We start from the raw sequence: 12,197 nt of genomic DNA on the forward strand, positions 1-12,197 counted from the left end.
AATAAGGTACAAAGGGTGTGCAACAGTACTCAAAGACATCGTAGTGATGTATGGGTGAACTTATCACTATGTTCCTAATATGGTATATCTGCAGTTCAATGAGTGCTCAGTACTTTGACTAATGGCAACAAGGTCAGTTATCGGAACTGCTCATGCTACAGTAGCTTGGAATGTGGGGGCGAAGTTGGGCAGGAAACAAAGCCTTGCTGTTAGAAAGTGGCCAAGTTTCTGCTACGTGTCTGAGGCCAAGGTCTTAATGGCTATCGGCTCCCAACACTCCTCTATCTCACAAAACACATGCAATGATGTTGACTGCAGGAGGAAAGCCGAATCAGTGAATGTGTAAGCATCTCAGCACTAGGAAGGGTTTCCACACGGCTGCTCCAGCACCCAGGGCTACATCAGGGTAGGTCCATGTGGCTTCTCCTCAGGAATGTCTTGCAGGAAGTGAGCCTTGCCAACTGAAGCAGTGAACTGGCTAAGGCAGCTGCACCCTGGTCCGACCATCAGAGAACAAGAGACCAGAGAACCACAAAAGTGAGGCTCACAGAGCCATTTATCCCTGTGCCCTTCAATTAACCCCACACATGTTTATTGCCCAGGTTGGCACAATAAACTAACTACCTCAATGCATATATATAGCATCAGAATAATGGAAGCAAACTTACATGTAGTGAAATTTACTCTTTTGAGGTTTACAGTTCTATACATTTTTATTTTTTAAGTAACACATTATTTGGTTTTTGTTAGGTGTCATTGAGTCAGTTTTTACTCGCAGGTGACCACGGACACAACAGAATGACAAGTTGAGCAGACTTGTGTGATCTTCACAGTATTTGCTATGTTTGAATCCATTGTTACAGCTTCTGTTCCAATCTATCTCATTGAGGGTTTTCATGTCTGTACGGTTTATTTGCTGATATGCTACCAACTATGATATTTTTCTCTAGGGATTGGTCGAGTCAAGCAAAATAAATAAATATATAGATAGATGGATGGATGGATAGATAGATAGATAGATAGATAGATAGATAGATAGATAGATAGATACGTAAGTAAGTAACTGGGAAAAAGTTAAAGCCTAAGCTTCAATATTGAAGGAATCCATGGGCAAAATATTGCAGGATGCAGGAAGCACCGATGGAAGATGGAGGCAGAGGAAATGTCCCGCACCAAAAAGAATCGACCCAGGTTAAACCATTTTAGGAGTATATGACGAAGAACCAATGTCACTGAAAGCCAAAGTCCCATGGAAGCAACAGTCAAGAAATCAAAGACATTTTAAATTATTAAGGGTTCGTGAGGGATGGGGGAATGGGGAGGGAAGCGGAGGGGAAAAAGGAAAATGAGCTGATTCCAGGAACCCAAGTGGAAGGTGAATTTTGAGAATGATGAGGGCAACGAATGTATAAGGGTGCTTTACTCAATTGATGTATGTATGGATTGTGATAAGAGTTGTATGAGCCCCAATAAAATGATTTATTTTAAAAAAAGAAATCAAAGCTATATTGCATGGGGGCAAATCTCTGCACAAGACCTCTTTATAATGTAAAAAAAAAAAAAGATGGTATTCCGAGGGCTAATGCGTATCTAACTTACACCATGCTATTTTCAGTCACCTGATTTTCATAGGAAAGCTAGTCAATGAACAAGGAAGATCTAAGAATTGATGTCTTTGCGTGATGGTGCTGGTGAAGATATTGATGATACCACGAGTGGCCAGAAGAGTGAACAAACCTGCTTTGGAAGAAGTACAGGCAGACTGCTCTTTGGAAGCAGGCATGAGGAGAGCTTCTCTCAGGTTCTTTGGGCAGGTGAGAAAGAGGGACATCTGCCAGGAGGACATCATGTTGGTAAAGTAAGGGGTCAGTAAGAGAAGGAAAGCTCTCAACAAGATGGATTGGCACAGGAGCTACCATTGGGAGGACGATGAAAAACAGGCAACGTTTCATTCTCTTGTACATAGGGTCACTGTGAATCAGAACTGGTAGACAGAACCTAACAATAGTAAAACAATATGTATGTAGTGGTATCTGATTCATGGCCATAAAATTTGTTTTTACCAGCAACTAATAATGTTACCTATATATAGAAAATGCTAAGACATAATTAATATATAAATACTTATAGTAAGTATAAAATAATATAGGTATATATGTGTATTTATGTGTGTATATATGTGGCATCCCAGGGATGTGCAACCAGTTGACCACTTGAGGACAAACCATAAGATAGTCAGTTTGAATCCACCCAGAAGAAAGTCTTTAGAGATCTACTTCCGAAAGGCCGCCACCATTGAGAAGTTTTAATCTGAAGCATGTGGGTTATCATAATTCAGAATTGACTTGGTAGACAGAAACATCTTTTGGTAGATGGTTGATCGGGGTGCGGGTGTTATAAAATACCCCTTATGTCGTGAGGAAATGTATCCTAATTTCACTTAGGAATTGAGTTTGACATAACAATAAATGTGAAAGGTTTGTAATCAGACAGATACGGATTTGAATTCTGACTTGGCAATTTACTGTTGGTGTGCCTTTATAGATATTAGGTGAGGAGGCCTGGCGGAGTAGCAGCGACGGGTTGGGCTGCTAAGTGCGAGGTCAGCTGTTTGAAACCACCAATGGCTCCGAGGGCAAAGACTCTACTTTCCTTAAAGGTTACAGCCTCGGATAGTGTGCTGCACAATCCTTCAGTGGCTGGAGATAAGCAACCTAGTTGATATCGTACTTCCATGACTGTTTGTTGCGAGACAAGTCTTGAAGACCTCAGACTCTGTTATCTGATAGCTCGGAACCATCTAATTTCTTCACCACATGTTGATATAGCCCCTGTCTCCTGCATGTTCCCTGCCTGGAGGCAAGCATTAAGTGGGGAGGGGGTGTGCATGATGTAAGAACTAATTGTTCTTAAATTGGAGCTGGGATTTAGTGTGAGCCCAAAGCAACATCCCTGGATCTGTTTGTTTGCTTGTTTGGGTCTTTCAGTGTATTCTTACTTGCGAATTAACCCAAGTGTCATGTCATTACTTTGGTCAATCTCGTCAAGCATAATTGTGCTGTTGCTTCCACAATCAGTCCCCAAATATCCCACTCCTTTCTGAGTACTTTGAGCTCATCTCCCTTTTATCCCGCCCCCCTTCCCTGCACCCTGTTCCTGACCCCCTTGATCAACTTGCTATCCTTATTGATTCTTCAATCCTGGGTATTATTAACCAAAAACCAAAAAACTTATTCCACAACTTCAAGAGGGCAATCTCCCACTCCCTAGCACTGCTGAGATATATTTTGATATGAACAAACAAACAAAAAGGCACTGTTAAAATTTATCAGCAGATTCCCTCTAGGATGTATGCTGGGCCTGATCTGGTTACCAACATCTGGTTCTTTTGTGGTGTTGTGGTGTTTTGTTTGGTTTTTGATTGCACATAGTAAGGGGTATCTCAGGAGTGTTATGTCATTGGGGGTTACCCTCTTGAAGTTGCAGTATATGGTTGTTTTTGTTTGTTTGGGTAGTGTATGGACACCAGGACTGATGAACCTATAGAGTCAGCAAGTGGAATAAGGTTTTGTGGGGAAGGAGACACAGGTGATGGTGGAATGAAGGGGTAATTATGTCAAGGGGTCTACATGGAAAAAGAATGTTTGTAAACTTATTGTGGCAGTAAATGTATGATTCTGCTGGACATGATTGAAATATGGAATCATTTAATATTTGTATTAAGCCCAATTAATAATAATAAAGTCATTAGTGGAACATTAGAAAAAGAGAGTTATAGTTTCAGAAACTCACAGGGGTCCTTGTACCCTGTACTTATGAATTGGCATCAATTCAATGTCAGTGAATTCGGGTTTTTAGTTGATTGGTGTTACTTGATCCTTGGGGATGCAGTGGTTAATCACTTGGCTGTTAATAGAAAGGTCAGTAGTTGAACCCAGCTGCCACCCCACAGGATCAATATGTGGCAGTTGGCTTCTGTGAAGATTTGCATGCTTCAGAACCATTGGGGGCCGCTCTGGTCTGCCCGATCGCATGTCTGCGATTCAGCATTGGCTGGCTGGCAGCAGACTTAGCTGTGCTTTTTAAAGGAGCTACTGCACTTTTCCCTGTTCTTTTGTTTCCCATGTACTAAGGGATGATAATATTACCAACATTATATAGTTATAACAATTAAATAAAAGAACACACCTAAAACTGTAAGTAAAAATGCAGCCATCCTTGTGGCCCCACGCTACCACAACACGCACACACACACACACACACACACACACACACACACACTAGCAGTTCGACCCTGTCCCAGTGGGTTGACTCAGACGCAGTGAGTTAGAATGTATTGTTTTATTTGCATTTTTCCAGGAGCAAACTGCCACAGTCTTCTCTCGTGGAGCAAGGAGTGTGTTGAGAGCGTCGACCTTTTGTAGCAGTGAAGCACGTATCCACTCTGCCCCAGGGCTTTCTTATTCTGCACTGCAGAGATCTGCAAACAGTGTCTACAACACAAGTGTGATGTTGGGAATTCCTGAAGATGTAGGTGAGAGAAGAGGGAAGATTGTGGGTTGTGGCTGCATTTTATGAAGTAATACTGACTCATAGCAATTGCATTGTTTGATACGGTAGTACAATCCCCCTGGGTCTCCTAGGCTGTGAAAAGTAGGCAAATGCTGTCGTGATCCTCAAAGGAATCCGTTATTTCTTCCTCTGTCATGTTCTGCGCCATACAGCTCATTTATTTCCCATTATGCTGCTTTTTAACTGTATTGGGACATAGCTTCCTCTCTCCCTAGATTATGACGATGGTTTGCAGAATAGGGACCGTGTGTCATTCATGTCTGTGTTATCCTTGCTGAATGTTTCGTCTATCCTGAAGTCACCTGGTACCTTAGTGATGCTCTCTTACAGTTTGGTGGAAGTACACAAGAGTTTGTCACCTGGCTGTCAGCACTGTGTTTGAACATTGAGGTTTCAGGCTTAGTGTCACATTTATATCCTGGCTAGCTACTGTTGGGAAACTTAGTTGGGCTAGCTTATTGTGAAGCTCCATGAAGCTCTTTTTTTTTTTTTTGCTCAACCATAGTTATATATGCATACATAGTTCTGCTATTCCCAAACCCAAATAGTTCATGTATCAATCAGAGGAAACCTGCCCCTTGAGATGTATGGGGAAGCTGACCCAGACCTCAAACTATGTAATACAGGAGGTTGGGTTTTGCTGATTCTATTTGGTTGATGAATTGTCATTGCTAAATTATCTAAGTGCTTCTTTTGCAGCTAGTTGATATCCTATAGCCTATTTCAACACACGCACACATACACACACACACAAGCAAAATAAATAACCACAAATCTAACATCCACCACATTAATATTATGGCCACATAAGCAACCTAAACATGAATATGAGACATTCTTGAATGTATAAAATTTCCAAGTTGTGTCTTCCAATCAGCCAGAATCGTGTTCTGCCACCCAGGTTTTTAAAATCTGGAATAAACTAACCTTTCTTATATCCAAACAGCAAACCTTGCTCTTAACAAAACAAAGCTCCCTTCCCTCCTGCCCTCCCTCTTTCTATCTCTTTTTCTCTCCCCCGCTCTTTCTTGCTTTCATTCATGCATGGTATCCGTTCCTCCTCTTTGTTCTTACATCTCCTGTGCATCAATTTCCATTGGGAAGATTCTGGTTGCAAGACCGTGTTTTATCTTTTCAGATTTTTTATAGTCAATTAATTAAATCTTTCTATATTATTAAATTTCTTTCTTAGTATAAATATTCTAACAGACTTCTGAAAATTATAAAAATAAATATACCTCATGTCCCTTGGTTATAAAATTATTCCAAAATGTTTGCCATGAGTTTGGCTACAATTTTTTTCCTCGGAAATTTGAACTTAAATATACAAAATTTATTTCAATCTTTAAGTGGGTCCCCAAGAGACTTCATTGTATTGTATGAGTTTACGACGGACATTTGCAAATGTCTTGCAGCTTTCCTTCCTAGAAACCTTTTGCAGGCGTTTCAAGTCAAAATACCCCAAATGAAATTTATTATGTTTCTTAGCATGTGTCCTCCTAAAACAGCCACTTCTCCAAGGTTACGTAACTGATAGCCATACAGACACACACACAAAAGATAGATTTATGGTAGTAGAGATAAATGAGGAAGTTCTTTGTTGTTTTTTTTTTTTAAGACAGGGAAATGAGAGGCTGTAAGAATGAAGACAATTCTAATATTATTAGCCAGAATACTTCTTATTGGAGGACAGGAGAAGTTGTCTGGTTAAGCATGCTCTTAATTTGTATGGTTTTAATTTTATTTTCTAGTAAACCTGCCATGCAAACTGGCATTCAATGCCAGGTCTCAGTTTCAAGCATTATTTTATGGCTTGTGTGACTGATCCCCTCTGAACACAGCACAGGGATGTGAACAGCCTTGCTATCAGACGGAGAGCAATGCAAAGTGGGTTGTGGCGGAGGTAGTGAGGTTAACATGTAATACCTTACCCCGTGGTCTCCCTTTGGAGCCATTTTAAAGTTGTTCCACTGTTGTTCATGTTTTCTCTTTATTGACGTCTTCTGTTTTGTCTAGTCGTGGTCTTTGCTTGTTTGCTTGCATCCTGCTTGTGTTTTGCATGATCGTCTGTACATGAAATCCAGGACAAGTAGCCCTACAGAGACAGTAACTGGATTAATCATCACCTAGGGACATAGCAGTGCAGGGTGGGAGAAATGACCACCAACAAAAAATATGAAAATAACATATTCTGAAATTGATTGTGGTGAAGATTGACTGCTCTTCTTAATGTGACTGGATGATTAAATGGTACGATGTGTGAAGTATATGCCAATAAAGGGCATTTATAGAATTCTAAATAAGGCATGTATATATGTAAATATATATGAGGATAGGGAAATAGATCTATGAGCATATATTTATAGATTTAGTATTAAGGTAGCAGATGGACATTGGGTCTCCACTCAAGTACTCCCTCAATGCAAAAATACTTTGTTCTATTAAATTGGCATTTCATGATGCTCACCTTCCCTACACAATCACTGAAGACAAAGCAGGTGCATAAGCAAATGTGGTTAAGAAATCTGATGGAGCCCAGTTATCAAAAGATATAGTGTCTGGGGTCTTAAAGGCTTGAAGGTAAACAAGCAGCCATCTAGCTAAGAAGCAAGAAAGCCCACATGGAAGAAGCACAGCAGCCTGTGCAATCACAAGGTGATGAAGGGATCAGGTATCAGGCATCAAAGAACAACAAAAAAAAAAATCATACCATTGTGAATAAGGGGGAGTGCGGAGTGGAGACCCAAAGCCCATCTGTAGGCAATTGGACATCCCCTTATGGAAGGGCTTCAGGGAGGAGACAAGCCAGTCAGGGTGCAGTGTAGCAACGATGAAACATACAACTTTGCTCTAGTTCCTAAATGCTTCCTCACCTCACTCCCCACTACCATGATCCCAATTCTACCTTACAAATCTGGCTAGACCAGAGGATGTGCACTGGTACAGAGAGGAGCTGGAAACATAGGGAACCCAGGACGGATGATTCCTTCAGGACCAGTGGTGAGAGTGGTGATAACGGGAGGCTAGAAGGAGGATGGGCTGGAAAGGGGCAAATGATTAAAGGATCTACATATTACTTCCTCCATGAGGGATGGATGACAGGAAAGTGGGTGAAAAGAGACGTCGGATAATGTAAGATATGACAAAATAGTAATTTATAAATTATCAAGGGTTCATGAGGGAGGGGGGAGGGGGGAGGGAGGGGTAAAATGAGGAGCTGATGCCAGGTGTGGAGAGCAAATGTTTTGAGAATGATGAGGGCAATAAATGTACAAATGTGCTTTATACAATTGATGTATGTATGGGTTGTGATAAGAGTTGTATGAGTGCCTAATAAAATTATTTTTAAAAACCCTATTTTTTAAGTTCAATGACTTGATAAATGCTATTCTTGCCAGTGCATTTTTTATTTCTACATTTTTACAAAACTGGTTGCTTGGAGGAGGTAGACATTAATTTGTCTAGAAGCACAGAGACCTGAGGGACACATGCATTGAGTGCACACTCTTTTATTCCATTTGAGTTTCAGTATTAATAGGTAATTTCGGATGTACTCTGATTGAGCTGAACTAATTTTATTGGCAAGATGGATCCAGTTTACCATGACTGAATGGTTTGCACAAAGATACTTCAGAAGCATGCTGATCTAGAGGGGAAATTGCAGAACAGAATTTTGAAAATCTCATGTCACCCAGACATCCGGGACCACAGACACAGAATTAACCACTGAAGTTATTCTATGAAATCATCTTTAAAACTTAGACCCAAAAAAAAACCAAACGTAGACCAGAAACACCGCTTGAAGTCTTCCCAAAACCAAACAATAGTTTAACTAGCAAAGAAACAAGGAGCGCTGTGCTCTTTTAAAACCAGTGGGGTGGAAACAACAGGAGCTGGGATGATTTGATAGGAAGTTTGGAAGTCAGTGTGTTTAGGTTATCAGGCAAGTATCAACTCAGAAGGGGACAGTGAAAGTGGCTGCATGGTGTGGGGACCCAGCTGTCACTAAATGGTCCGAGTAGAAAGTAGAAACTCGGTGTGTTAAGCTGTATATTTTCAACAAACCAAACATAATTTTAAAACAGAAAGAAACTCATTGCCAAGGAAAGAAATCAATTCTTCTCCATGTACCTTTCTTCTAGCACCGAAAAACAAATGGAAAAAACTAAATCTTATGATGAGACCAGAAGGTGTGTAAACTGAAGAATGGCATCCATGCCAGAGCTTCCTTTGACTGCTGTTCTCCTTGTAACGTGTAATCAAGCCCTGGCACCTCCTTCGACTTATTTGGTTACAAGAGTGAGTAATAACAATGGCCCAGCCCCAAATATCATGTGAACATACACCAACGAGGTAAGATGCCTTAGTGATTGAAAACATGGGATCTTGGGTAACTTAGTCCTTTATGATTCAGTGTATTCATTTATAACATTATTGCAACCTGTTTCTGAGGAATTTTATAATAAAATCACAAGTCAGTATTCATAAGTTGCTTAGAATAACCTCTCACATGCATAGTAAATGCTGCATCGGGTTTTGTTAAATTAAATGAAATCCCAGAGGTCCATTGGCATTCACAATCTTCATGAAATATTTCATAGAGGTGATCTCATTTGCTTCTAAGAACTAAGATTAATGTGCACTTCAGTTATGGATAAACCATACTCTGTTCCCCTACATGATACTTTTAGTTTAATTCTGTCTTCTTGTGTATACCTGGATAATTTAAAAAAATTCGCATCCACAATAGCTTTGACATTTCATAGAAAAGCCTGTGACCCAGAGCGTGAGTGAGCAGCTTCAAAGCTGTGCAAAAATCGATGGAAAGAGAGGATCGGGTCAACCCTATCCCGACAGGAAATACAGTCAAACTTTTAGGTAAATCAAGCAAATGCTTAATCAAGAAAAGATAGACTGGATTTTAATAGGAGAGCGTTTTGGCCTTTGGACTGACACTTTTCTCTCCTCCCCCTGCCCGCCTCCCCCGCAATCTTGGTTGCATTCAAAAGATGACAGCTACCTTTTGGGGTAGGCCTCTGATTCTCCACCATTGTCTTCTTTACTTCCACGTTTGGTGCCTCCCTGAAGGACTGGTGCACAGCGCTTTTCTTTACTGAACTTCATGCAGAAAGACCGTTCCTGGAGAGCAATAGGTGGTGGTGTTTGTTGTTGACAGTGCCAATGAGTGGGTTCCGACCCATATCCTGCTTACAACAGAAGGAAAAATTGCCTGGGCCTGTATCTAAAATAAACAAAAATAAGTCTTACAACTTAACAACAAAAGACAAACAAATGAGTCAATGACTTGAATCAACATTTTTTCAAAAAATAGATACCGATAGCGATTAAGCATATAAAAAGATACCTGTCAACGTGAGTCATTAGGGAAACGTAAATCAAACCTTGCTTGAGATACCCAATTCACACCCGCTGTTTTTGTTGTTTAGTTGTTGTTGAGTCAGCTTCAATCGGTAGCAATCCCATGGACAACGAAGGATGGGTCCTACACCATCTTCCCAATTGTGACGCTTGAGCCCATTACTGCAGCCACGGTGTCCGTCCATGTCATGGAGGGTCTTCCTCCTTCTTTGCTCCCCTTGTAGTTGATCAAGAATGAGGTCATTCTCCAGGGACTGGTCTCTCCTGATAACATGTTCAAAGTCCATGTTAACTTCCGCCTCTATTTCTTCGAAGAGAGCTTTGTTTGTTCTTCTGGCACTGCCATGGTTTTGTCAGTAATATCCTCACCGCCATAATAACCCAAATGTATCAAACCATCCGTGTTCTTCCTTCTTCATGGTCTGCCTTTCCCTTGCCTATGAAGTGACTGAAAACCCCATGGGCTGGGTTTCAAATCAAACCAAACTCACTGCCACGGAGTCTATTCCTCCTCACAGCTAACCTGGGACACAGGGTAGAACTGCCCGTGCAGGTTTCCAAGACTGTAACTCTTTCAGGGCATAGACCAGAACGTGTCTTCTTTCTCCCATGGTGGTTTCAAACAGCTGGCCTTGCAGTTAGCAGGTCAGCACATAATCAGTATGCCGCCAGGCCTTGTACCATCTTTACTCGTTAACACTTTGCCCTGTGAAATATGTCATTTGATTTCTTGACTGTTACTTCCATGAGCATTAGTTATAGATTCAAGCAAAGGAACAGTTTGACAACGACAATCTTTACCCCAGTTATCATGATGCTAGACCGATTGGTTCAATTGTACAGATTTTTTATATTGAGCTATAATATATACTGTAGTCCTTGATCTTTATCAGTTAAATACTTGAAGTTTTCTTTGCTTTCAGCAAGCCAGAAAGGTTGTGTCCTCTGCCTGTTACATGAGACTTCTTCCAATCTTGATGCCACATTCTTCTTCATACAGTCAAAATTTAGGATTATTTGCTCAGTATACAGTTAGAAAATGTATGATACAAGGATACAATTTTGCCTCACATCTTACCTGATTTTAAACCACACAGTATTCTGTGTTCAACTAGGATGTTTAAAATAGAGGCTGGGGTGGGGGAGAGGGAAAAAAGAATAAAACAAAATAGTGAGCGTTGGCAAGAATGTGGAAAAAGTGGAACTCTCAGGCATGGCTGGTGGAAACATAAAGTTACCAAAAATAATCTTCACAATTATGTCCAAGATGGAATACATTTTTGCAGCCACTGTATCTATCCATCCAATGGAGAGCCCTCTGCTTTTGTAAGCCTGGTTTCCTCTGCGGGAATTGTTATCTTCTTATAAAATGTGTGATCAATTAGCATATGATGCAGCACGTTTACTCCTACATATAGAACAGTGATTGCTAAGAACAGATGTTAAGTCATAAACTTGTACATGAATATTCATAGCACTACTATGTACAATAGCCCACAAATGGAAACAACCCAAATGACCCTCATCAGATGACTGGATAAACACAATGTGGTATATCCATATAAGAGAATAGTATTCATCTATAAACATATGTGACATGTTGATACACAGATGAAACTTGAAAACATTATGTAAAGAGTAAAAACCAGACACGAAAAACCCACATATTGTACTGTTTACATGAAATGTCCCATATAGGCGACTCCACAGTGAGAGAATGCAAATTAGTGGTCACCAGAGAATGAGTGCAGAGGGACTGTGTAGTGACAATTTAATAATAGGCTTTCTCTTGGGGCTAATGTAAATATTCTGGAATTAGATGGTCTTACTGGCTCTATAACATTTTGAATGTATTTAAAACCACTGAAGAGTGTAATTTAAAAGTGATTTTTATTTGATTTGGATTTTGCTTCAATTATACAAACCTATAACCAAGTGGCCTCTGACAATTCAAATAGGTTTTCCCAGCAGTGACTTTTAAATCAATTATACAAAGGTACGCACAGCTGTTTTGGTAGCATTACACAAGCCATGTTTTGGGACTTGTGTGTACAAGTACTTAGATTTATGTAATTTTGGAAGTAGCAATCTCTGTTTATAATTAACACCAAAATAGAAATGTAGACTGTTTCACAGTACTACTCAATAGAAATGACAGACAACATTCATTCCTCTGTCTTGCTTTGTGGCCCAGAAATGGGCATCACCCATCTTGTTAACCTCAGAGCGTCTATCAGACATTTGGT

At 40.3% G+C, this 12,197-nt stretch overlaps 1 long non-coding RNA gene across 1 annotated transcript; it reads right to left on the reverse strand.

Annotated features, from left to right (window-relative positions):
• Nucleotides 1-4,374: 4,374 nt before the first annotated feature.
• LOC142456388 (uncharacterized) lies at nt 4,375-9,759 on the reverse strand. The gene is made up of 3 exons (XR_012786070.1): nt 9,593-9,759; nt 6,504-6,667; nt 4,375-4,522 (listed from the first exon to the last, which is right to left on the reverse strand). It is a non-coding gene; the product is annotated as an uncharacterized LOC142456388 (long non-coding RNA).
• Nucleotides 9,760-12,197: the final 2,438 nt, after the last annotated feature.

Source organism: Tenrec ecaudatus, chromosome 9 (genome assembly GCF_050624435.1).
Source record: "Tenrec ecaudatus isolate mTenEca1 chromosome 9, mTenEca1.hap1, whole genome shotgun sequence".
Classification (NCBI taxonomy): Eukaryota; Metazoa; Chordata; class Mammalia; order Afrosoricida; family Tenrecidae; genus Tenrec; species Tenrec ecaudatus.